The sequence below is a fragment of the Dromiciops gliroides genome, chromosome 1, assembly GCF_019393635.1.
Source record: "Dromiciops gliroides isolate mDroGli1 chromosome 1, mDroGli1.pri, whole genome shotgun sequence".
In the NCBI taxonomy this organism is placed as follows: domain Eukaryota; kingdom Metazoa; phylum Chordata; class Mammalia; order Microbiotheria; family Microbiotheriidae; genus Dromiciops; species Dromiciops gliroides.
The window spans coordinates 573,530,520-573,556,306 of NC_057861.1; the positions used below are offsets into that span (position 1 = coordinate 573,530,520).

General features: G+C 36.0%; 1 protein-coding gene and 1 pseudogene across 6 annotated transcripts in view; both read left to right on the forward strand.

Moving 5' to 3' along the window:
• The window catches only part of LOC122737357, a 169,294-nt pseudogene extending 155,928 nt beyond the window's left edge, over positions 1 to 13,366 (forward strand).
• The window catches only part of TRPM3 (transient receptor potential cation channel subfamily M member 3), a 1,147,313-nt gene that overhangs the window by 345,014 nt on the left and 776,512 nt on the right, over positions 1 to 25,787 (forward strand). The window lies entirely within an intron of this gene.

Here is a 25,787-nt window from a genome sequence, read left to right on the forward strand (position 1 = left end):
CATAAATTACCATATTCAAGCTTAAAAGTAACACAAGGAGGGAAGTATTATTATCTTCATTTCACAGATGGTGAAACTGAGGCACAGAGGGTAAGTAACTTATTCACAGCCATTAAGTTTCAGAATCAGGATCTGGACACAGTGCCTTCCAACATAGGATTCAGTAAATAATTACATGATAATCAAAAGCAAAATAATTACATTTTATAAACATTAAATATGACCAAGTGTAAGGGGCTCAAATTCTAGCTGTACCATCTAAAATCTAATGAGTGGCCGCCAATAAATTATAAGCTTTAGCAAGAGTATTTAAGTGTTTAAGTATTTATTACAGAGCATTAGGATCAGAGAGAAAGGTAAAAATCTAACTATTTCTAAGAGACCCTGTCATCTGACCCACCATGGCGAGGTCAGGAACCAAAAGAGACAGCACCCCTTCACCTGCGTCCGCTTCTACTTCATGTCCTCCTCCCAGAAATGGGAGGCTCCTCAAGTTGATTGGCTGGTAGCCTTGATAAGACAGTACCCATGAGCAAAGGTCACTCACTTCCTGACACTAAGGACCTTGACCACATGGCTTGCCCTCAGAGGCCTTCCCCTCATGGCAGAGCTTTGCTACAGTAAGTCTCCAGCAGGTGGCATCATTCCAATCGTTACACAAGTAATATGCTATATACAAAGTAGACACTCGCTTTCTATTGTATGAATGACAAAATAACATTTAATATTAAATAACATTTAAAATAATATTCAATATGCATATGTGCAAACATATGCATATGAAGTAGCTATGCATATATATGCAAACCTCATATACATATATGTTTACAAATACATTTATATATCATATATATGCATGTCTAACTTCCCAAAAGCCTGAAATAAATATCCAACTTATTTTGTAACAATTCTTGATAGATCTCTTCCTCATTTTTCCCTTCAGCATTCACCCTAGTCTAGAACTTTCTCATGTACATAAACTTTTTTTGTTTAGAATTTTATTTTCCAAATTACATGTAAAAACACATTTTGACATCAATTTTTAAAAACTTTATGTTCCAACTTCTCTTCCTCCCTCCCTCCCCACGCCCCCAAGAACTCAAGAAATTCAATATGTTAAACTTAAGTAGTGATGGAAAACATCACCACATTAGCCAGGTTGTGAAAGAAAACAGACAAAAACAAAACTTCAGATTAAGGAACTGTCAAAAAAATTATGCTTCAATCTGTTTTCAGATACCATCAGTTCTTTCTCTGTAGTTTTTCATAAGACCCTTGGAGTTGTCTTAGATCATTGAATTGCTGAAAATAACTGGGTCATTCACAGCAGATCATCTCACAGTAATATTATTCTTTTGTAAACAGTAGATTTCACTTTGTTTTGCATCAGCTCATGCAGGTCCCTCCAGGTCTTTCTGATAGTATCCTGCTCATCATTTTTTAAATAATAAGATACAATTATATAATACTTTAAAGAGAGATTTCCTTACAATAAATCCATGAGGTTGATTATTGCAACAACAGTAATAGATAACTTTTATATAGTACCTTAAACTTGACAAATAATTTTCTTCACTATAGCCCAGCAAAGTAAGTACCATATGTTTTGTCATTTTCATCAATCATTAATCAATCATCATAACTGTTTCCCTCCATCCTATTCCCTTCCCATGACATTTACTCTATTTTCTATCTTCTTTTACCCTATTCCTCCTCAAAAGTGTTTTACTTCTGACTGCCCCCTCCCATGCTCTGCCCTCCCTTCTTTCACCCTTCCCTCCTTTATCCCCTTTCCCTTCTACTTTCCTGCAGGGATAGATTACTCCCACCCAACTGAGTGTATATTCCCTCCTTGAGCTCTCTGATGAGATTAAGGTCTTTGAGCTAATTCTGATGTGTGTAAGGTTCCTTCACTTCCCCATACCTCCCTCATCTCACCCCCCACTCCATATACCTTTTTCTGCTTCTTTCATGTCATATATCACCCCATTCTACCACTCCCCTATCCCCTCCACCAGCATATTCCTCTCCCGCCTCAATTTTACCCTAAAGATATTATCATGGGGCAGCTAGGTGACACAGTGGACAAAGCACCCACCCTGGACCCAGGAGGACCCAAGCCCAAATCTGGCCTCAGACACAAGACACTCATCAACCCCGACTGCCCTCCTACCCCCAAAAAAAGAGAAACAAAAACATAAATGCTTTACAGGTATCATCCCTTCATAATCAATTTCCACCTGTGCCCTCTGTCTAAATTTATTCCTATCATCTGCCCTAATACTCAGAAGGCTCTTATGATTTTGACATATCATCTTCCCACATACATGAACTTTTTCTATAAGTACCATCCCACTCCTTTCTGTTCCTCATCAATCTAATTTATTTTATATGTTATTGCTACAATATTCTTCCCAAAATACGCTTTTGCACAGAAGTTCTGTTGAAAAATCTTTATTGGATTCTCATTTCTTACAGATGGAATGTAAGCTCCTTGTGAGTAGAAATTGTTTCATTCTTTGTAATGTCTGGTACATCACAGTTGCTTAGCAGATGCTTGTTAACTGGTTGGTTACTTACTTAATGAAAACCCATTTAGTAATCATGATCACAGATCAAAAATTTAGAGCTAAAAGGGACTTGAATGATAAACTCGTTCAATGTCTTAATTTTGTGAAAGAGGAGACGGAGAACAAAAAAAAGTAATTTCCTGAGGTCCTGTAGGAATTAACAGGACTTAGATTAAAACCCAGATACTTTGGCTATTGTGTTCATATAGTTCCTAGGCTTAGCAGTAATCTTTTAAAAAGGTTTTCCTGCTTCTGTTCAACCCATTCTTCACACTACAGCCAAAAACATAGATCTTCTTATCACTTCTCTTTTGAAAACCCTACCAAGTAAACTTAATCTTTACTTTGCAAATCAACGTGTTCTCCAATGTGGCACTCCTCTCCCTTTATTTGAAGCTATGTTCAAACCATTTTCTTCTATACATCCTTTATCCCATCCAAACTAGACTGTTCACTGGCCCATATAAAGACAGTCCTGTCCATTCAATTCCATTATTAGCTAGGCCTCAGAATTCTTCTTTCCCTTTAAAGACCAACTTAAATGCCACTGTCTCCCAGGACATTCCTTGATTCCACAAAGATATTCAATAGTTTTAAAAAAGTTTTTATGCAAACAAGCATTTATTTTTCTCTCCCTCCATCCCCCCCCCTCCACTGAACAAAAAAGAAAAGAAAAAGAAATAGTCAAGCAAACAAATTCCCTCACTTTGTGAAAATATGTATGCCTCATGTCATATTCTGAGTCTATAATCTCTCTGTCTGGAAGTGGGTAAAATACTTGTATATACTTGTATATTGTATATACTCTGAAATCATGGTTTATCACTTATTGATCAGAATGCCAAAGTCTTTCAATGTTGTTGATGTTTATGTTTGCATTGGTTTTCCCATTTCTGCTTACTTCACTCCACATCTGTTCATGTTTTCCCAGTTTTCTCACAGACCATTTTGTTATTTCGTATTTCCTATCAGATTTCTATGCCATAATCTGTTTAGCTCTTCCCTAATAAATTGTCAACCTTTTAGTATCTTAATATCTAGGGTTTTTTTTAGCTATTAAAAAGGTTTGTGTATATATATATGTATATATATGACATACATGTGTACATATGTATATGTCTATATACATGCGTGCATATACATAAATATACAATATAATATTTCTATTCCTTTCTTCCTTCTTTGCTCTCTTTAGGTCATAGGCCTAATATCTGCAATGACATGTCAAAGGACCTAGGTTCAGATTCTGGTTCTTCTTATTCTTCTTGTTCTTGTTCTTGTTCTTCTTGTTCTTGTTCTTGTTCTTGTTCTTGTTCTTCTTGTTCTTGTTCTTGTTCTTGTTCTTGTTCTTCTTGTTCTTCTTTTTTTTTTTTTTTTAGTGAGGCAATTGGGGTTAAGTGACTTGCCCAGGGTCACACAGCCAGCAAGTGTTAAGTGTCTGAGGCTGGATCCGAACTCAGGTACTCCCGACTCCAGGGCCAGCGCTCCATCCACTGCGCCATCCAGCTGCCCCTCTTCTTGTTCTTGTTGTTCTTGTTGTTCTTGTTGTTCTTCTTGTTGTTCTTGTTGTTCTTCTTGTTGTTCTTCTTGTTCTTGTTCTTCTTGTTGTTCTTGTTGTTCTTGTTGTTCTTCTTGTTCTTGTTCTTGTTCTTCTTGTTCTTCTTGTTCTTGTTCTTGTTCTTCTTGTTCTTCTTGTTCTTCTTGTTCTTGTTCTTGTTCTTCTTGTTCTTCTTTTTTTTTTTTTTTTTAGTGAGGCAATTGGGGTTAAGTGACTTGCCCAGGGTCACACAGCCAGCAAGTGTTAAGTGTCTGAGGCTGGATCCGAACTCAGGTACTCCCGACTCCAGGGCCAGCGCTCCATCCACTGCGCCATCCAGCTGCCCCTCTTCTTGTTCTTCTTGTTCTTCTTGTTCTTCTTCTTCTTGTTGTTCTTGTTCTTGTTCTTGTTCTTCTTGTTCTTCTTCTTCTTGTTGTTCTTCTTGTTCTTCTTGTTCTTGTTCTTGTTCTTCTTGTTCTTGTTCTTGTTCTTCTTGTTCTTCTTGTTCTTCTTGTTCTTGTTCTTCTTGTTCTTGTTCTTGTTCTTGTTCTTCTTGTTCTTCTTGTTCTTCTTCTTGTTCTTGTTCTTCTTCTTGTTCTTCTTGTTCTTGTTCTTGTTCTTCTTCTTGTTCTTCTTGTTCTTCTTGTTCTTCTTCTTCTTGTTCTTGTTCTTCTTCTTCTTCTTCCAGGGCAATGAGGGTTAAGTGACTTGTCTAGGGTCACACAGCTAGTAAGTGTCAAGTATCTGAGGCCAGATTTGAATTCAGGTCCTCCTGAATCCAGGGCCAGTGCTCTATCCACTGTGCCACCTAGCTGCCCCCTGGTTCTTCTTAAAATGTGTGTGACCATAGAGCAATTTCTTAATTACTCTGTACCTCTCTTTCCTTGCCCTGTAAAATCTGAAGGAGTTAGACTAGATAAGCTAAGTTTTTTATTCTATGTTTGCAGCTTACTAAAGCCCATTTGAATTTATTTTGTTCCAAATATTGAATGCAATGAGAATCAAAATTAAAATTGTGGTTTGTATTATTTAATCTTTTTTTATTAGCAGTGTGACTCAGTATTCATTAGAAATATAATTGTGAACATCAATTATTATTAGATTGGTGATATGCAAACTTGCAGGTTATTAAAGAGTTTGAGTTGATAGAATGATAAAAATATTGTGGTTTTGTGATTAAACTAATCATCCCCCTTTCATTGATATTTACATATTTGAGTAGTGCAATTGTTTCAAAATGTACTCACTCTCTTGCAGTCTGGCTTTTGTCTTCACCATGGGACTGAAATCTCCCTCTCTTTCTAAGGTCACTAATGATCACTTTATTATTGAATCTAATGGTCTTTTCTCAATCTTCATATGCTCTGTGTCCTCTGCAACATAGAACACAGTTGATCACTCCCTCCTTCTAGATACTTTCCCCTTGCTGGGTTTTAATGACACTGCCTCCATTGTGCTGTATCTCCTCCTTGTGTGACTAATCCTCCTGATCTCTGTCCACATGCTGCCCTCTTAGGTGTGTCCCAGACTCTGATTTGATTCTTCTTATATTGTCTCTGAGTACTGTCTCCAAGGGATCTCATCAGCTTCTACTGGTTCATTATCTCATGCAAATGACTCTAATATCTACATATCCAGCCCTTATATCTCTCCTGAGCTCCACTTCTACATTTCTAGTTGCCTGTCTCACCACCCATCTCATTATCTTTCTTCTTAAACCCATTCCTTTCCTTCCTGTTTCCTTATTTCTGTTGGAGCAAATCACCTTTCTTCCAGTCACCCCATTTCTCAATTGCAGAATCATCCTTGACTCATCCTTCTACTTCATGTACAATATGTAATAATTTCTCAAATTTTGATGATTCTCTCTTCATAACATTCCTTTCATTTTTTCATTGCTCTTTACTTATATGGCAAAGTCCTAATCTAGACCCTCATACCTCCTTACCTTACCTGTTTCAATAATATCCTATTAGGTTGTTTTTTTCTGAATTCAGCATCCCACATCTCCAATCTTTCCTCCTTATAGCTTCCAAATTGTCATTCTTAAACCATATAGTGGACTTTATCACTCAATTGCTTAAGAAGTTGCAGTGTTTCCCTGTTGCTTCTGGATTCAAATACAAACTCCTCTGTTTGGCATTTAAAATACTTCACAATCTGGTTCTGACTTATCTTTCAAGACATATTTCACATTACTCCCTCTCTTGCAGCCTTTATTCCTGTAGAACTGACCTACTTTGTGTTCCCTATATAAGACATTACAGTTATTATTTCCATGTCTTTGCATATTCTATCACCTTTGTCTAGAATATGCTATGTTTTCACCTCCACTTGGAATACTCAATATCCTTTTTAATGGTCAGATCATGGTCCACCTCCTAAAAGAGGCCTTTCCTGACTTCCCAAATTGGCATTGTTCCCCACCTTTAAAATTGCATTGTGTTTATTTCACATATATTTCTCTTTGTGCATATAATTTCCTCCTTCATCCTACAAAATGCTTGTTGAGTGACTGATTTAAATTAGTTACCCATAATTATACAACTAGACACTGCTTGAGTCAGAATTCAAATTTAGACCCACATCTAAAATTCTGTGTGAGAACTTTCTTACTGAAGCAATTTGTCATCTTTTTTGACATAGTTTATAAGCCTGTGGAACTGCCTAAGACACATAGAAGATAAATGATTTACCCTGATAAATTTAGGTAGTAAGCCTCAGAGGCAAGATTTGAACTAAGACCTTACTGCCTCCAACCTCCTCATGACCTCAAAAATGCTATATTACTTAAATATATACTTATAATACACACATATATGTTATGGTTATGGGAATAGTACAAAACCAAATAAGTGATAAAGAGAATCATAGATAGAAAATGTTTTCCACATCCAGGAAAAGAACTGTGGAGTCTGAATGCAGGTCAAAACTACTATTTTCACTTTTTTGTTTGTTTTCTCTTTCTCATGGTTTTTCCCTATTGGTTCTAATTCTTCTTTTACATCATGACTAACATGGAAATATGTCTAACATGATTGTACTTTATAACCTATATCAGATTGCTGGCCATCTTGGGGGAGGTGGGAAGGAAGGAATGGAGGAAGAAAAGTTTGGAACTTAACATCGTATAAAATTGAATGTTGAAAAATACTATTAACATAAATAAATCAAGAGAATCATAGAATATAATATAGATAATCTTGATTATATAAGATCAAAAAGTTTTTTCCAAAACAAAACCAATGTGGATAAAATTAGAAGAGAAACAAATACCTCTGGAAAAATTTTGTCATCTAATAAAGGTATCATATTCAAGATATATAAGATATATGTAAGAAAAAAAGCCAATTGCCCAAATGGGTAAAGGATGTGAACAGCCAGTTTTTAAGGAAGCAAACAAACATAAGCTATCAATAACCACATGAAAAGATTCTTCAAATCAACAATAATTAGATAAATGCAAAGAAAAACATTACTGAGATACACCTCATATCATGCGATTGACAAAGATGAAAAAATAGAAGATGCCATATGTGTGTATGTATGTATGTGTGTATGTAGGAAAGTAGGCACACTAATACAATTTTAGGAGAACTGTAAATTGGTCTACGGATTCTAGAAAGCAGTTTGAAACTGTGAGATTTAAAATTGGATATTAGATCATAAATCTCCCCTACTTAACCTTTCCCTTAATTTATCTCCCAGACTAGTAAATGGAAGAAGCTTCTGGTTTTCTAGTTAGAGCTTTTATTGTATGGTAGTCACAAGGTGATGTTGATTAGAAGGATAGGAAAGTAGAAATACAATACAAATCGTCTTAAGTCTAGGCTTAGTCTATATTCCGTATAAAACTCACCAAAACCCAAGGCCACCTTTGGGGAGAAAGAGAGACCGTGTCAAGCCCGTGCTGCTGCTAACCGCGAGCCGGGCCGAGTTGAACTCCCGTCAGCATCAGTAATATTTGCATACTTCTGGCAGTGAATTACAAATAAACATGTTGAGAATAATATAAGAATCTTACTTAAAATGTCTTTGAAAAGTCACTTAGTTTACAAAATTTAGTTAAGTCAAAAAACAAAGCAAAACCCAAAACCCAAAACCAAAAATAAAAAGCAAAAGATTCGCTAAGCATCCTTTTGTGCTCTTAAAGAACTTAAAGGTGTGGTCATGTACTGGTATAGGTTTGCAGGAGAGTCAGGCTCCTAAACTGTGATGCTTTGACTCAGCAGTAGCACTGGTATATTACCTTAAGAAGATCAAAATAGAGAAAAAGGATCCATCTGTACAAAATACATATAGCCATTCTTTTGCACAATAATAGCAAAAACCCAAAATCCAAACTGGAAATTAAACAGGTGTCCATTTATTGGACAGTAGACAAACTATGTTATACATGTAATTTACCATAAGAGATGATGAAATGGACAGTTTCATAGAAAACTGTGAAGATTTAGATGAATTTATGCATAGTGAAGTGAGTAGAACAAGGAAAACAATTTATTCAATGACAACAGCATTATAAACAATAATTTTCAAAGACTCAGGAATTCTGGTCAATGCAATGATAAACCATGATTCCACTTATAGAAAAAGAAGCATGGTTGCCCATGTCTTGACAAAGACAGAATGCAGAATGTGAAATACATTTTTAACATGGTAAGTGTGGGAATTGTCTTTGCTATGCATATTTTTTTTTGTTTCTTTTTTCTTTTTGGTTGTGCAAGTAGGAGGGAGAAAAATCCTTGTTAATTAGAAGCATAATAATATTTAGTTTTTAAAAATTAAGCTAAAAAGTCTATTTTTCCTAAAATTTAAATTCAGTGGTCCATAGGAAGTGCTGTGGCTAGAATATATATCATAGGAAGTGACCAAGGTAGAGCCAACCCTACCCCCCATGCATGTTCCAAAGATTTACCACTGTTGAGACTAAATAGTTTACATTTCAAGGCCACTTCTTTTGAGTTAGATTAATCATTGTCCTTCTAGCCACTTCCTCTGTGTTCTCTTGTCACTGGTTTAGATTTAGGTGGTAGTTATCTCTGTTCTTTATCCCCTAATTAATGTTTCTAGAAGGCAGATGGAAACACTTTATAAAAAGCCATTTAAAAACCAGGGATCATTAATGAAAAGAGGGTTTAAAAAAACTGAAATCAATGCCTTTTATGTATTTATTTCAATTGTGAAACTTTGGCATAATGAGTATTACATTATCTCTGCAGAGTCATCAAACAATCATAACTTTTAGCAAGAAAATTGTAAAATGGGAACATTTCCCCAAGTGTAAATTATTAAGGTGGTTTGTTTTGTTGTTGTTGTTGTTTTGCTCAGATTATCAAATGGGAATACATAAGAAGGATGTATTACCTAGCAAAATGGAATTGATCCGTATTGACACCGAGGAACCTAAGGACTATTGACTTACAAGATAACAAGTAGATTATTCATATGCAGTATGCTACCTGCCAAACCATTTCCAAGAACCCACTAATAAGTCTTTAATATCTATGGTGGGATAAAATGGAAAAAATTAGAGAAAACAATTCATTTTAATAATATTAAATTTATGAGGATAAAGAGGTGCCTAATGTGTATTGTTCAGTCATTTTCTCCTGCGTCCTCTTCCTTCCATTTTACGAATCCCAAGTTGATAGGAAATTATGAAAGACTGCTACCTTGATATACCTTTCTACCAAAAGGGATGCAAAGGCTCCATATTCTAAAGGAGAAAGAAACATTTTTAAAGTTTCATTTGTGGTTTTTCAGCACAAATTTTAAAAGCTCTGAATTTTACATGATTTTTGTGGGCTGGAAACTGCTGAAGCATTATTTTTGGTTGTTAAACATTCCATTTGGTTGAAATATACCAGTACTGTAGTAGAAGCAATGGGGATGAACTATTACTGTCTTAATAGCCTTTTTTGCCCTGAGGCCATTCAGGAAAAATTAGTTAGAAAGGAAATAAAAGAAGCAACACAATGACTTTCTGGAAGCTATGAGGTGATGGGGATCTAATCATATTTTTTGAAAATCTTAAACAATGACCATAAGGAGAACTGGGTTTCTTTATCACACTTCTTTGGTTCAACACAAAATTCCCCATCATTTTATGTTCATACAGTACCAGAGCTTCAAGGCCCAGTTTGAACACACCTTACCTCCATAGCTGGAAGTTATTTTTTCTCATCATTTCATGATATTATACTCCTCTTAGTAACTTGATGTATCCTAATTCATTATTATAGGTATCCATGTCTAGAAAATGTGTGGCGTAGTGCATAGAATTTTAGAGGCAAGAAGACTTGAGTTCGAATCCTATCTTTGAGGCTTGATAACTATGTAACCCTGGACAAGTTACTCCCTAGGATTTATATGCTGTTTTAGATTGGTTGGCATTTACAGTTAGAGGAAGTCCCCATACAAGGATCTCCCACATCTTTTACATAAGTATCTGTGTAAGTCACTTAACTTCAAGCACTTTGGCTTACTTATCTTTGCATATCCCCCATCCTGTCATTGTGAATTATGCTTAATAGGCATTTAATTAATGCTGACTGGAAAAATGCCTGCAAAACATCGTGAATTGCAAGATTTGGTGTAAAACTGTCAAACTATGTCTGTCCTAAAGTCTTTGTAGTGACTTTGGAAAGCCTTTTAATTCTTTCAGGCCAGCATGGGGGCATATAAAGTACTGCAAAGAAGTGGAATTTAATAGTTTTAAAAGCTAAAATACTTGTCCAGGCATCTGTTTAATTAATTTAGATTCTATGACAAATGTAAAAACCATGCTTTGGTAGGCACTTATGCTAGGGACAGTTCCGTTTTAGGGAATAGTAGTAGTAAAAGTAGTGATAGCAGCAGTAGCAACAGCAGCAGCAGTAGTAACATATAACACTTTAATATTTGAAAAACATTACAAATATAATCTCATTTTATTCTCAAAATAACCCTGGGAGGTTATATTATTATCCCCATTTTGCAGATGAGAAAATTGAGGCAGGCAGATTAAGTTACTTGCCTGATGTCACAAAACTAGGGTATGCACTAGATTTGAATTCAGGTCTTCCTGACTGCAGGTCATTGTGCCATCTAGTTGCCTAGGTGGTATTTAGGAGTAATAATAAAGATAATAGTTAATACATTTTGTATATTACTCATTTCTTACAACAGCCTTATGAGATTTTTCTCATTTCAGCAATGAAGACATGGAGGCTTGGGGAGTGCTAGCCATTAAATGATTTAAGTTATATCATAACCATGGACTATATACATTTCAAGTTATTTAGAAATGTTGGATAAATTGAATTGACCTTAGGGACAATGTATACTTAACTTACAATAATACTGTAACTAGATTTTTAGCTCAAAAAGTTCATTGGCAATTTTGTATAATAACTTGCATTAACCTAATTTAACCTCAGCAGAATGTAATTTTTTTTAAACAATCTGTCCTCATGGTTTCTGCATAACTCAATTATTTTTGTTTCAACAATCTGTCTGTGTGCTCTTCAACATAGATTGTCTCTTACTGCTGTTGTTTTATTCCTCCTACCCATAGAGAGCTACTGAAATTAGCATTTTCTTAACAAGACATTTTTATGTTTAGTGATTCTTACTCACGTATTAAGTACTAGTTAGATGTTATGTCATTCTGAATCTATATGCTCTACTTGTTCGCAGTGCATAAGATTAGTGCTATAAATTAATCATTTTGGGGGATACACTAACATATCAGAACATTTAGGAAGCTCGGAGAGTTATGGGATCTGGTCTGCTAAGCTTCAGAAAATAAATTGATGGAAACAGTAAAACTGATTTTATTTTAATTCATAGGGTTGGTATTTAACACATGTTCTATCAGTATGTGGCTAGATATGTCACATTGTATGTGTTCTTTTCTTCTACTGTAGGTCTTTGGGGAATTAAAATAGATACTCATGAAAATGAGCTGACTGACTACCAACCTAGACTCTTTGATTTCAGCTAGGTCTTTGGCACTACCTGATAGACCATTTATTTATCTCTAATACATTTCCCATAGAAATCTCCCTCACAGATCCTTTTTCTCCAGATCTTTCGGTTCCCAATCCCTGTAGATTTTCTACCTCTGACTTCACATTAAAATACTTCCTCACCTTCCTTTTCCTCTTACAATGTTTTATCCTCCTCCCCCTCCCCCACCTTAGATGAAGCTTCCCTAATACCCAAATGTTCTAAAATAATTTAGCATTTAGGGGGAATTTAGTAAGCTCCATGCCTTGCTAGGCCCTCAGCATTTCCAATTTTTTTTCAGCATCAGAAATATTTATTAAACTGTTCAAATAATTCAAGTAACCAATTTACACAAAGTACCACAATTTACAGTCATGCTCCAGGACTTCAGGCTGCCTGCCTTTTACCTACCGCAGTTCTATTTCTTGGACTCTGGTTGTAGCTAGAGTAGGTGAGAAGTATCCAAGAGGAGAGGTTTGGAGGGTGGGGTGGGAATAATGAAGGAGAGAAGGAACAACTCAACAGGACAAAGATAGCTATGGAGAATGTGAGGATTAAAAGAATGATCCAAACACAAGATACTATCTGTCCAAACAAGTTAAAGGAAAACACAGGTTGTGTGGAATATGAGTGGGCGCGTTGTGTAAAATGTTAATACTTTGTACATTCCTCCCCTCCCCCAAATCAAAAGACCGTATGAAATAGGTCTTCCTCACATTTTAAAGACATAATGAGCCCTTTCGTGCCTCTGCGCTGCGCCGGTGAGGAGCTGTGGTCTCTGGCTTCTGTTGCTGCCATCACCACCATCTCCGCCTCCAACCCCGCTCAGAGCCTGCACCGCCCACCAGCAGCTCCAAAGGGCTGCTCTAGTCCGTCCAGATCTTCAGGCGAAAGAAAACTGCCACTACTGTGGCCCAGGGCAAGAGAGGCAATGGGCTGATCAAGATGAACGGGCACCCAAACCCTGTAGTACAAACTGTTGGAGCCTGTCCTCCTACTGGGCAAGGAACACTTTACTGGCGTAGATATCCGGGTCCGAGCGAAAGGAGGAGGCCATGTTGCCCAGATTTATGCTATCCCCCAGTCCATCTCCAAAGCCCTCCTGGCCTATTATCAGAAATATGTGGACAAGGCTTCCAAGAAAGAAATCAAAGACATCCTCATCCAGTATGACCGAACTCTGCTGGTGGCTGAACGTTGTCGATGCGAGTCCAAGAAGTTTGGTGGACCTGCAGCCCGGGCTCGCTACCAGAAATCCTATCGATAAGGCAACTGCTCGGAGTGTGGGTCTTTTTGCAATAAATTTGGTATGTGAGCTTTTAAAAAAAAAAGACATAATGAAATGTGTATTTCCCACCTAATGTCAATCCTTCTTTTAGTATTTTTGGTCTAATCTCATCCTTTCTCTACCATGACTTTGGTCTACTTTTTATCTTCTTTCCTTCTAACCTCTTAAATCTCTCCATTTCCTTTTGCTCTTTCCTTTCTGCAAATATTCTCAGACCTCCCCACTCTCTCTCTCTCTATATATATATACTCTCAGTTCTCAAGTTGCTATCTTCCCACCATTAATATATGACTCGCTCTATTTTTCTTTCCTTCACTGCTAAATTTCTTCAAAAGGTAGCCTATAGGGGGGCAGCTAGGTGGTGCAGTGGATAAAGCACCAGCCCTGGATTCAGGAGTTCCTGAGTTCAAATCCGGCCTCAGACACATGACACTTGCTGGCTGTGTGACCCTGGGCAAGTCACTTAACCCCCATTGACCCGCAAAAAAAAACACGGTAGCCTATATTTGCTTTCTCACAACCTAGCCAATCCTTAGTCCCTACCAAGCTAACTCCTACTCTACTGCATTCTATTAAAATCTCTTTCACAAAAGCCATCAGTCAGAAAGGGAAATCAGAGGTCATCTATCCCAAACCTTCTTAAATTGTAGGTCATGATCTCACATGAGGTTGTATAACTGACTTGTGGGGGTTGTGAAAAATTTGGCTACAGCAAAAGGTTATTTTAAACCTGTTTTATATACTTATATACCCAGGGTCACATAAAAATTTCTCAGGTGAAAAGGGGACAAACGTGGAAAAAATTTAAGAAGCCCCGATCTCCCATCTCATGAATCACATGCCAGCATTATTTATCCAACCTCTACTTCAAAGATAGGGAACACACTTTCTCTTAAGGCAGTCTCTGCCATTTTTGGACAGAATTACAATGGGAGTAGAACCTTCTCTGTTTCAAATGTGCCCATTAGACCCAAATATATTATCATTATGCCTATATCCAAAAGAGTAAGATTAAGGAAATCGGGAAAAATTTGATATGTACAGAAATATTTATAGTAACTCTTTTTTCTTTAGCCATCCTTTAGAGCAGGGGTGCCAAAGTCATATAGAAAAAGAGGCCATTAATTGATACATAAAGTTCCCTATCAGCTGCATATTGACTTAGAAAACCACATATTAATATTACCTATGCTCTATTACTTTTTATTTTATTAAATATTTCCCAGTTACATATTAATCTGGTTCTTCCACACTCTGGAGTGTCAATGCCCACACGTTTGACATCTCTGTCTTACATCATCTCCAACTATTCCCATTCACATACAATTTCAAGCAAACTTTACTGTCCCTTAAATAGGCTACCAAGATTTCCCACTCCTTTGTGTTTATTCAGCTACTTAATCAGTCTCTACTTATCTTTCTAAACTTTCCATACTCTAAGCTTTCTGGCTTAAAATGATAAAATGAATTCTTAAGTTACTATCCTCTCTGCCTTAAGCTACCAAATTCACTACCAAATTTCTCCAAAGGGTAGTCTAGATTTGCTTTCTCTACTTTCTTATATCCTATTCACTACTGAGTCATTTAAGTAGAGCTTTGGAATTTAAACCAATGGGAAGAGAGCTGGTTTTGGAGTGAGAACTGTATTAAAATTCCAAGTCTATCACTACATGTAATGAGAGGTTTGAATTTCATGATCACTAAACTCTTACAATTTGAAATTTATGTATAATATGCTTTATATTACATATTTATCTCAACTCTATAAATAAGTTGTAACCTCGATGGGGGTAAGTACTGCCCCTCATTTCCCCAACACCTAGCATAGATTGTATATAGATTGTACATAGATTGTAGATATTCAGTAATAATTTTTTTTAAGTGAGGCAATTGGGGTTAAGTGGCTTGCCCAGGGTCACACAGCTAGTAAGTGTTAAGTGTCTGAGGTTGGATTTGAACTCAGGTACTCCTGACTCCAGGGCTGGTGCTCTATCCACTTTGCCACTTCGCTGCCCTGGTATTCAGCAATTGTTGATTTAATGAGTGTATTATTGAAGAAGAGCAATCCTTTTCTGAAAAATAGACACATTCAACTTTGCAGTATCTCTGTGAAAATATGTGGATACGAATGCATGACTGTGTGTGTGCTTGTGGGTGCATGTGTGTTTGTTTAAGGAGAGGGTGTAGCAAGTAATATTATCACCTTGTTTGTGTCCATAGGGAATATTTTTAAAATACTCTTGAATTTGGTAGCTACTGCCTAACTCTTTTTATACTATCTCAAATGACAATAATAATTTTGGATTATCTTCAGTAGAACCATGTGCCTACTTATGGTAATTTTGTCTCTGTTTACTTTCAGAGGAGCTCTCAGGCTATACCACTTTGCCATTTGTTTAGCATAATATTCGTCACATAAGGACTTGGAACATTTGTTAAATTAGCAAACTGAAATTTCCACTCATCATTGTGTAGGTGTTATAATTACATTGCTTTCTTATATCTCCTGTGGGTTTAGAGGAGTCTTTTTTATTGGTACTGTAGAATTCATCTTTTATTAACATTTTGAAAATAAATTTTAGAGAATAATGAGCTTAGCCCATGTTCCATATATTGTGTAGCAGAGTCAATTAAGCATTTGTTCATCTGTAACAATGTCTACTACCCTTTTTAGGGGAAAAGTGAAAACCTGGGTAAAAATATTTTTATTGAGTCTAGATTAAAATAATTTTTTCTTTCATTTGATTCTTCAGTAATTTAACCAAATTCAATCAATTTAACTAAAAATTAAAGTCACTTTCAAGGGATTTGGCATTCAATTTAACTCAATAAATAGGAAGTGCCTAGACACAAGGTATTATACTAGTTTCCAGGAATGCAACTGAAAGATTTAAAAACAGACTGTACCCTTCTGGTCTGTAAAATCTACTGGAAGATTCCCTCTACAAAATAAGCAATTAAAAACAATATATTATGGGAAGGGAGACAGCTCAAATAAGTAGAATATCAGAAAAAGCTTCTCATAGTATGTGGCACCTATGCTGAGCCTTGACTCTAACCAGGGATTCTTTTTTAATTATTTTTTTCAATAAACAAAAATCAATTTTATCTCCCTCATAACACCTTTCCCCCCCTCTACCACTACTGACAGAAAAAGAAAAAGAAAAATTCTTGTTAAAATGTGCATAGTTGCACCTAGGTGGCACAGCGGATAAAGCACCAGTTCTGGATTCAAGAGGACCTGAATTCAAATGTGTCCTCAGACACTTGACATTTACTAACTGCATGACCCAGGGCAAGTCACTTAACCTTCATTGCTCTGGCCAAAAAAAGAAAGAAAAAAAAAAGACTGCAAACAAAATGTGCATGGTCAAGCAAAACAAATTCCCACATTGACCATTTCCAAAGAAAATATATCTCACCCTGTACCATGTGTCTCCACTTCTCTGTCATGAGGTTGGCAGTAGGTTTTATTTTCAGTCCTCTGGGTCATAATTGGGAACTGCATTGATCAGAATTCTTAAGATGTTCAAAGTCTTTTGTTTTTAGAGTGTAATTATTATTGTATAAATTATTTACCTTGTTCTCCTCACTTCACTATGCATCAGTTCATACAAGTCTTCCCAAGTTTAAGTGAAAATTTCCCTTTCAACATTTCTTATAACACTATAGTATTCCGTTCTATTCTTATAATTATTTCAACCATTACCCAACTGATGGAAAAAGAGGAAATGAAGGGGAATAAACATTTATATAGTACCTACTATGTGCCAGGCATTGTGGTAAACACTTTTACAAATAATAAATATTTCATTTGATTCTCATAAGAACCCTGCTAGATAGGGGCTATAATTAACTGAAGCAAACAAAGGTTAAATGACTTTCCCAGGGTCACACAGTAGCTAGAAAATATGTGAAACCTCTTTTCAGCTCTGGTCTTTGTGGCTCCAGGCTTCTTTAAGTGTCTAGTTCTTTGCTACTAAAAAAGAGCTACAGTAAATATCTTTTTATATATGGATCCTTTTCCTCTTTCTTTGATTTCCTTGGGGATATGTTCCTAGTAATGATGTTGTTGAGTCAAATGGTATGCATAGTTTATTGACTTTGGGGCCATAGTTCCAAATTTTAAAGCTTGGATTGTAAGAAACTGAAGTGAGGAAGAAGTACATTCCCGGAATAGGGTAGGGGGGAAGCCTGAGCAAGAGACAAGTGATGAAATTCAGTGTTCAGGAATAGCAAATAGGCCAATTTGGCTATTAGATAAAGTGCAGGGGACAGTAATTTGAACAAAGCCTATAAAAGCCGTTTGGAGCCAGGTTGTTAAGGTCTATAATGTTACTCTGAAGAGGTGGTTTCAAGATTTTAAAAAACCTACAGCAATAGGCCTGGGCTGTACAAATATCATCATTTATGCAGAAGCAAGGGGAGATGCTAGAAGCTATAGTCCAAACAAGAAGAATTGATGGTGACTATGCAAGTGGAAGAAAAGGAATAAATGTGAGAGACTTTGTGGTGGTAGAATTAAGGAGGCTTGGGAATTGATTGGATATGGGTTCATCAACAAGCATTTATTAACTGCTGACTATGGGCCAAGCAATATTCTGAGCACTGGAGATCTACAGATGAGCACAAACTGTCCTTACCTTCTAGGAGCTCACATTCTAAGGGAGTAACCAACCTATAAATATGTATTCATTAAAGTAGATGGAAAGCAATCTAAAAGGGCAATCTGCTAAAAGCCCCAGATCTCATGCAAACAAGCTGCCGTGTAACACTTGTTCCTCTTTTGTATACTAGTGTATGAGTTCTTTTGACTTTTTGGACGTGTCATACTTTCCCTTTATCTCTATGAAAGTTCTTCTCATTGGATTTAGCCTAACACTCAAGCCTTTCACATTGCCCTCTATGTTTTTATTCATTTGGATTTGCTTTATTGTGTCTTGGTTTCCCATAAAGTCACTAGCTTCCATTTGTTCTATCCTAATTCTTAGGCAATTATTTTCTTCAGAGAGCTTTTGTATCTCCTTTTCCATTTGGCTTTTCAAGCTGTTGACTTTCTTCTCATGATTTTCCTGCATCACTCTCATTTCTCTTTCCATTTTTTTCCTCTACGTCTCTTACTTTATATTCAAAGTCCTTTTTGAGCTCCTCTATGGCCTGAGACCAATTCATATTTTTCTTGGAAGCTTTGGATATAGGAGGCCTGATGTTGCCATCCTCCTCTGAGGGTGCACCTTAATCTTCCTTGGTGCTAAAGAAACTTTCTATGGTTCACAACTTTCTCATCTTGCTGGTCTTTTACTTGACTTTTAACTCCTTCTTAACATGGGGCCCTGCTCCCAGGCTACAGTGTCCCAACCTTCAGGGGGTCCTAGGTGGTACAGTTTAAGAAGGGGCAGGTTCTTCACTTGCCTGGCCTATACTCTGGTTTGTAAACAACCCCAAGCTGGGGCAGCTAGGTGGCACAGTGGATAGAGCACCAACCTTGGAGTCAGGAGTATCTGAGTTCAAATCTGGCCTCAGACACTTAACACTTACTAGCTGTGTGACCCTGGGCAAGTCACTTAACCCCAATTACCTCACTAAAAAAACAACAAAAAATCCCTCCAAAAAACAACAACCCCAAGCCAACTTGCTAATCAACCAGGCAACAAAATTTTGTTTGCTGAGGTTGTTAGCTCCAAGGAGCCTGGGCCCCACCCCACCCCCTCACTCAAACTAGGCCTTCCGCCCGTTCAAGATTTCTTCCTGGTTCCCTACTGGGGTAGGACAACCGAATTCCTCCTCAGCTCCCACAGACATCCCTGTATTTCAACCTGACCCCCCACACACACACGCACAGACACCTCCACCAGCCATTCAGCCCTCTTACCAGACAGTGAGCTTCATTCCAGAAGACACTGGTGCTATAGCTAATTTGGAGGCTCAGGGGTGAGTTTGGACACTGGGGCACTGGATCTATGTCAGTAGGATCCTAGGATTGGACTCCACTCCCAGCCCAGCACAGGAGCCCCCTCCTGCCGAACTCTCTTCAGCTGGAAAATAATCTCAGCCTGTCTTTTTGTGGGTTCTTTAGCTCCAGGAGTTGTCTTATGGCTGTATTTGGAGTTTTTTGGAGTAATTGTGTCACAAGCTCTGAGTGTTTCTACTCTAGCCTTTCAAGATGTTTTTGGATCCTAATTCTCACATGACATTTTAGCTATCTCTCAAACCTTTGTATCATGTCTGGATTACTCCGAATAAAAAGCTGCTTTTTAGCAGCTAATTTTAGCACCAAATTCTTCCTGTGGGCATGACATTGAATAATGAAATACAAATTCACTTTTACCCTTATTTCAAGAATATCATGATCTACTTTGCCTGACCTTTGTGCAAATCTAGATAAATTGCATCTATAGCATTCCTGTGATCTACCAGTCTAGTAACCCTATTTAAAGGGAAAATGATTTTAATCTGATAACTAGAATCAAGACCTGGCTCTGACACTTTGGAGCTGTGTGATAAAGACAAATTGATGAACCTCTCTGAGCCTTAGTTTTCTCATCAATAAAACTGATTTATAATAGCACTTGAAGTATCTACTTCAAATGGTTGTTGGGAGGAAACTTTAATATACTATATAAACATAAACTTTTGTTAATATTAACTGTTACTACCTTGAGTCATTCTTTTCTGTTTAAAATTACTTTGGAATTTTTTGTAAAATTCCTGGAAGTGCATTTGCCTCAAAGGATTTATGAATTATAAAGATGGTTTTCTCTGTAAAATTTTCCGTTTTATTAGACAAACTTCTGAAAAAATTTAGGGAATGTATAAATGTATAAATTCACCTAAGCAATATTTGGAATATTTAAAAAAATAAAAATATATATTCATTGGCAGAAGAAGCATATTTCATATTCTTTGAAAAAGTATAAAAAATTAATTACATGGCTAGCAAACCTAATTATAGTCAATTCTGTTTTAAGGTATTCTCTTTTAAGCCAAATATGAGGCCATGAAATAAGATTAAATTTTATATTCTTTTCATCCTCTTAGATAAGCTGTAGCATTATACTAGGGCACAATCATTTTGTACACTGCATATGGGATTCATAATATCATAGATTTGTAGGTGAAAAGGATGTTGGTGTGGGTTATCTGGTCTAACACTCTCATTTGCCAGACAAGGAAACTGAGGCCCAGAGACATTAAGTGATTTGTCTAAGGTCACATAGGTAGTAAAAGGCATGGCCAGAGGGGCAGCTAGATGGCATAGTGGATAGAGCACCGGCCCTGGAGTCAGGAGTACCTGAGTTCAAATCCAACCTCAGACACTTAACACTTACTAGCTGTGTGACCCTGGGCAAGTCACTTAACCCCAATTGCCTCACCAAAAAAAAAAAAAAAAAAGGCATGGCCAGGATTTGAACCTATTCAAATTCAAATTCAAATTCCAAATTGAACATACTTTCTACTTTACCATGCTGCCTAATAGGTATTATACAACAGTGGTTAATGAATAAACCTTGGAGGAAAGCTGAACTCTAATTTTCCTTTTGATTGAATTCTGACGAGAGGGAGAGGGGAGAGAGAAGTCTGCATTTATTATTTAATTGGTCTTTAGGAAACTTTCAGTGAATTACCAGCAATTCATCTGCAATTTTATAGTGTCAAAGAATTGCCTGTATCAATAAAAGGCTAAGTGAATACCCATGATCAAACAGCTGCTGTATGTTAGAGGGAAGATTTGAACCTATGATTCAAGGCTAGTCTTCATTCCCTCAGGGAGAGACAGTATAATATGGTGGGAATATAATATAGTTTGTATGTATGTGTATACACATATATATATAATATACACAGATATCAATGAGAGGCTGTATGTGCGTATATATGTATGTATTGTGTATATGTATACATATATACTTTTTCCTCTTTTTCAATTCTCTCTAGAAAACCACTCAATTTTTATTCACCCTTCCTGTTTGATCAAAAAATATTTATTAATCCCTAAATATGTTCCAGGTACTTGGTGAAGCATTGGTCATACAAAAAAAGGCTTCCTAGATCTTCTATGTACTCAGCAAACCTGCGAACCCTTTTACATAACTGGAGATATGATGGAATAGCTCTCCAGAGTTGCTTATGACACTGCTATCCCATGATATCAGGGCCCAGGAGTAGGAGAGATCATGAAATATACCAAGAACAATACTTAAAAATAATGATTTATATATGATAATCTTAGCGCTAATTGGTTGGAGTAGGCAGGATGCAGTGAAAAGGAGAGATTGTTTGAGATATATTCTTTATGATGAAGGCAGGAGATCATAGCATCAGATATTTAGAGCTGAAAAGGACATTAAATATTATCTAATTCCCCCTGCCCTTCCTCTCTCATTTAATAGATCAGGAAACTACTTTGGGTCAGAGTGGTTAAGTGATAGAACTAAGATAATTAATACGTACACATATATGTCACGCACATGTCACATATGTGCCACATATATGATATACATGTCAATATGTTATGTTTACACAGCGATATAGATATAGATATAGATATAGATATAGATATAGATATAGATATAGATATAGATATAGATATAGATATAGATGATATAGATATAGATATAGATGTAGATATAGATATAGATATAGTCAGAGGCTTTGAATCCAGGTCCTGTGACTCAAAATTCAGTGCTGTTTCCACCAGACCACATGGCCCCATAAGTCTATTATTTACAAATTTGATTTTCATATTTGAAAGTAGTGTGTGAATAAAGCTTCAGAATATTTACAACATGTATACAAATTACTATAATAAAATCTTACTAGATAAGTGATAAAACACAATTGATGCTTTTAGAGACTGACATTAATAAAGATTCTCCCTACTTCAGCAGAATTGGTTTTGGTTTTTTTTTTGAAGCATTCAGATTTTCAAGATCAAAAGTGTTTTGCAGTTTAGGGACTAAAGACTTTGCTGTAGTCACTTAGAGGCACATTTTCATAAGCAATAAATAAACACCACAACCCTGGCATTTTAGCAAAATAATTTTTTTCTGTGATAGAGTTATTTCAGCTTCATGTGATTGATCACTTAAAACTATTTGCCTTTGGTGATGCATGGGCACAGCAAATTGCTAATGCCTAGAGATTTTAGAAGTTAACTGAATTCTGGACAAAAATGCCTTCAATTTAGTGTAGAGGCTTAGCATTATAGAAAAGAATGAAGTTTACAATATACATGGAAGTTTCAAAATTTTTCCCCTTTTGAGTTCACAGAATCTTTGAAATCTATCCATGGACTCCTAATTCTGAAGTATAAGGTCCTGAATTGAATCTATGAAGCTCTTTTTTCCTGTATCCTACAAAAAGTGGATTATGGGGATTCTTCTTTTCGATATTAGTTTCTAGTCTTAGTGAGTCCTTGATTTTTTGTATTACAAAATAAAGGCAAGAGATGCTACTCTCTAGAATTTTCTATCTGAAACCTATGCTTGCCAGGTTAGGAGGTCTTCTTTGGTCTCCATCCAATGTTTCCATTCAGGCAGGGATCTTGTGCAACTATATGACCATGTCACTCTGCTTCTGTGACCACCATCCATGTTTGATTTTTCAGGTTTTGATATCTCATTGATAGCAGAGCAAGAAATATCTAAATAGAAAGAAAGATAAAGATTGTGGTCACTTTTATAGAGGATGCTATAATGCTGAAAATCAGTGCCCTACAGCAAGAAAATCTGCCACCTCCCCTATATTCTTCTGTCAGCACATCATTATCATGATAATAACATAGTACAATGCTAACAAATAGGAATAGGAAAAAATCTATATGAGTGAGTCTTCCCAAAGATATGTAACTATAGGGAAAACTTTATAGCATAATTCCTAGACTTGTTATAGAAGCAAAATATTTGTTGTTTTGAAAGCTGTCTATAGCTTTCTTTGCAGGCAGCACAAATGGATTCTGTTGTTGTTTTCCCTTCTAAAGTTAGACTTTCCAAGGGGACAAAAAATCTTGCTTCTTCTATGGTTAATGGCACAACTTTATTTCTTTCCATGCTTAGTTTTGTAGAGCAAACTGGAATGGGAATAAATTCAGACAAAGGATACTTTCTCAATATAAACTGAATTGAAGGATAGATCTAAAATGGAGTCACTCATATCAAGAAGAAAGGAAATATAGATTTCCCCTCTCTCTCATACAAACACACACACACACACATACCCACACATACACACACAGAGGTCCATGATGACAACAGTAGTGTTAAGATCAAGTATTTTATATATATATAAAATAACATCAAACATATTTCTGCATTAGTCAGGTTATAAGAGAAGAATCAGAGCAAGAAGGAAAAACCTCAAAAAAGAAAAACAACAGCACCAAAAACAAAAGAAATAGTATGGTTCTATCAGCATTCATTTTCCACGGTTCTTTTTTGCCCCTGGATTTGGAGAGCTTTTTCCATCATGAGTCCTGTGGAACTTTCTTGTACCATGGTGAGAAGACTCTAGTCTATCACAGTTGATGAACACATAATGTTGATAAGATCAAATATTTTTGCCACTACTAGATCTATATCCCAAAGAGATCATAAAAAGGGGAAAGGATCAACGCATACCAAAATATTTATAGCTGCTCTTTTTGTGTTGGCAAAGAATTTATAATTGAGGGGATACCCATTAATTGGGGAATGGCTAAACAAGTTGTGGTATATGAATACTATTGTGCTATGCTGTAAGAAATAAGAAGAAAAAAAGAAATAAACAGATGAATTTCAGAAAAACCTGGAAAGATGTACATGAACTGATGCAGAGCAGAGCCAAGAGAACTGTGATAGACAACTCTTTTCAGCAATAGAGTGATCCAAGACAATGCCAAAGGACTCATTATGGAAAATGCTCTTCACATTCAGAAAAAGAGCAATGGAGTCTGAATGCAGATTGAAGCAGACTATTTTCCCTTTGCTGTTGCTTTTTTGTTGTTTATTCTTTCTTGTGTTTTCTTCCCTTTTGCTCTGATTCTTCTCTCAAAACATATGGAAAAATGGGGGGAAAGAACAAATATAGATAGATAGGTATAGATATAGGGTCTGTGGATAGATTTCAGTGGTTCAGTGAATTGGGGGAGTGGGGGAATTTCATCTTTTTTTTTTTTACAAGTTTCTAATTGAAATTTGGCATTTCCTTTCTTCCCTTCTCCTAGGTTACCTTGCATTTGTGCTTCCTCCCCTATTAGAATAAAAGTTCTTTTCAGAGTAGAGATTGTCACATTTTTTAAAAAAATCTTTGTATTACCAGAACTGAACACTGCCTCAAATATGATAGGTATTTAACAATTTCTTATTTATTTGACTGAATAAACATAGAATAGACAACTATTCTGAAATGCCAACTAATGTTAAAAAACATTTAAAATATAAGAATGAAAGATTTTTTCTTTATTATCTTAAATTTTTTTAAGAGATATTTTTACATATGTGAGAAATACTCAAAAAAAATTTTTTTTAAGCGAGGCAATTGGGGTTAAGTGACTTGCCCAGGGTCACACAGCTAGTAAGTGTTAAGTGTCTGAGGCCGAATTTGAACTCAGGAACTCCTGACTCCAGGGCCGGTGCTCTATCCACTGCGCCACCTAGCTGCCCCGAAATACTCAAAAATTTGCTAAGAACAAGGGATAATTTTGTAAAGGAAAAAAGCAATTCAATAAATAGTCAACAAATGATAGATCTTTTATTATATAAAATGTTCTTTTTCACCTAAAAGAAAATACATTGAAAGTAAAAATAAAATAAAATAGGAAAATCTTTGCTGAAAATATATCTGATTAAAAAGTGACATCCTCAACCATTAAGAAATTGATACACATTGATAAGCTCCCTTTTCTAATGGATAAATATGGCCCAAGCTTATGAAGAAACACAAAATGTCAGGAACCAACTTAAACACTCTATAATTATTAGAAAATGCAAATTTGAAGCTTTTGAAAATACCATGTTCCACTCCTTCAACTGGTAAAGATAGTTTAAAATGATGAAAATTTAGTGTTGGCAGATTTATAGAAAAACACTAGAATACTTTTAGCAACATTCTGAATTGGAAAGCAAATTATCGTCTGCAACAAAAGATACATAGGCATTCCTTTATTTTGACCCAATGATAGGGACAATACTGTATTGATTTTGTTGAAAAGAAAGAAGAATCTATTTGAACAAAAATGTTCAGGGAAGCTTCATTTGTAAGGAAAAAAACAAAAAACAAAGCACCTAACAACTCATATATCCAAAGAAACCTTGGGAAATATCTCCACACTAACAACCTTCACTTGAAAACACAATATGGACATAATGTATTAAAGGGATATTGTTCTTTTTAAGACAATCAAAAATCTTTAGATATTAAACAA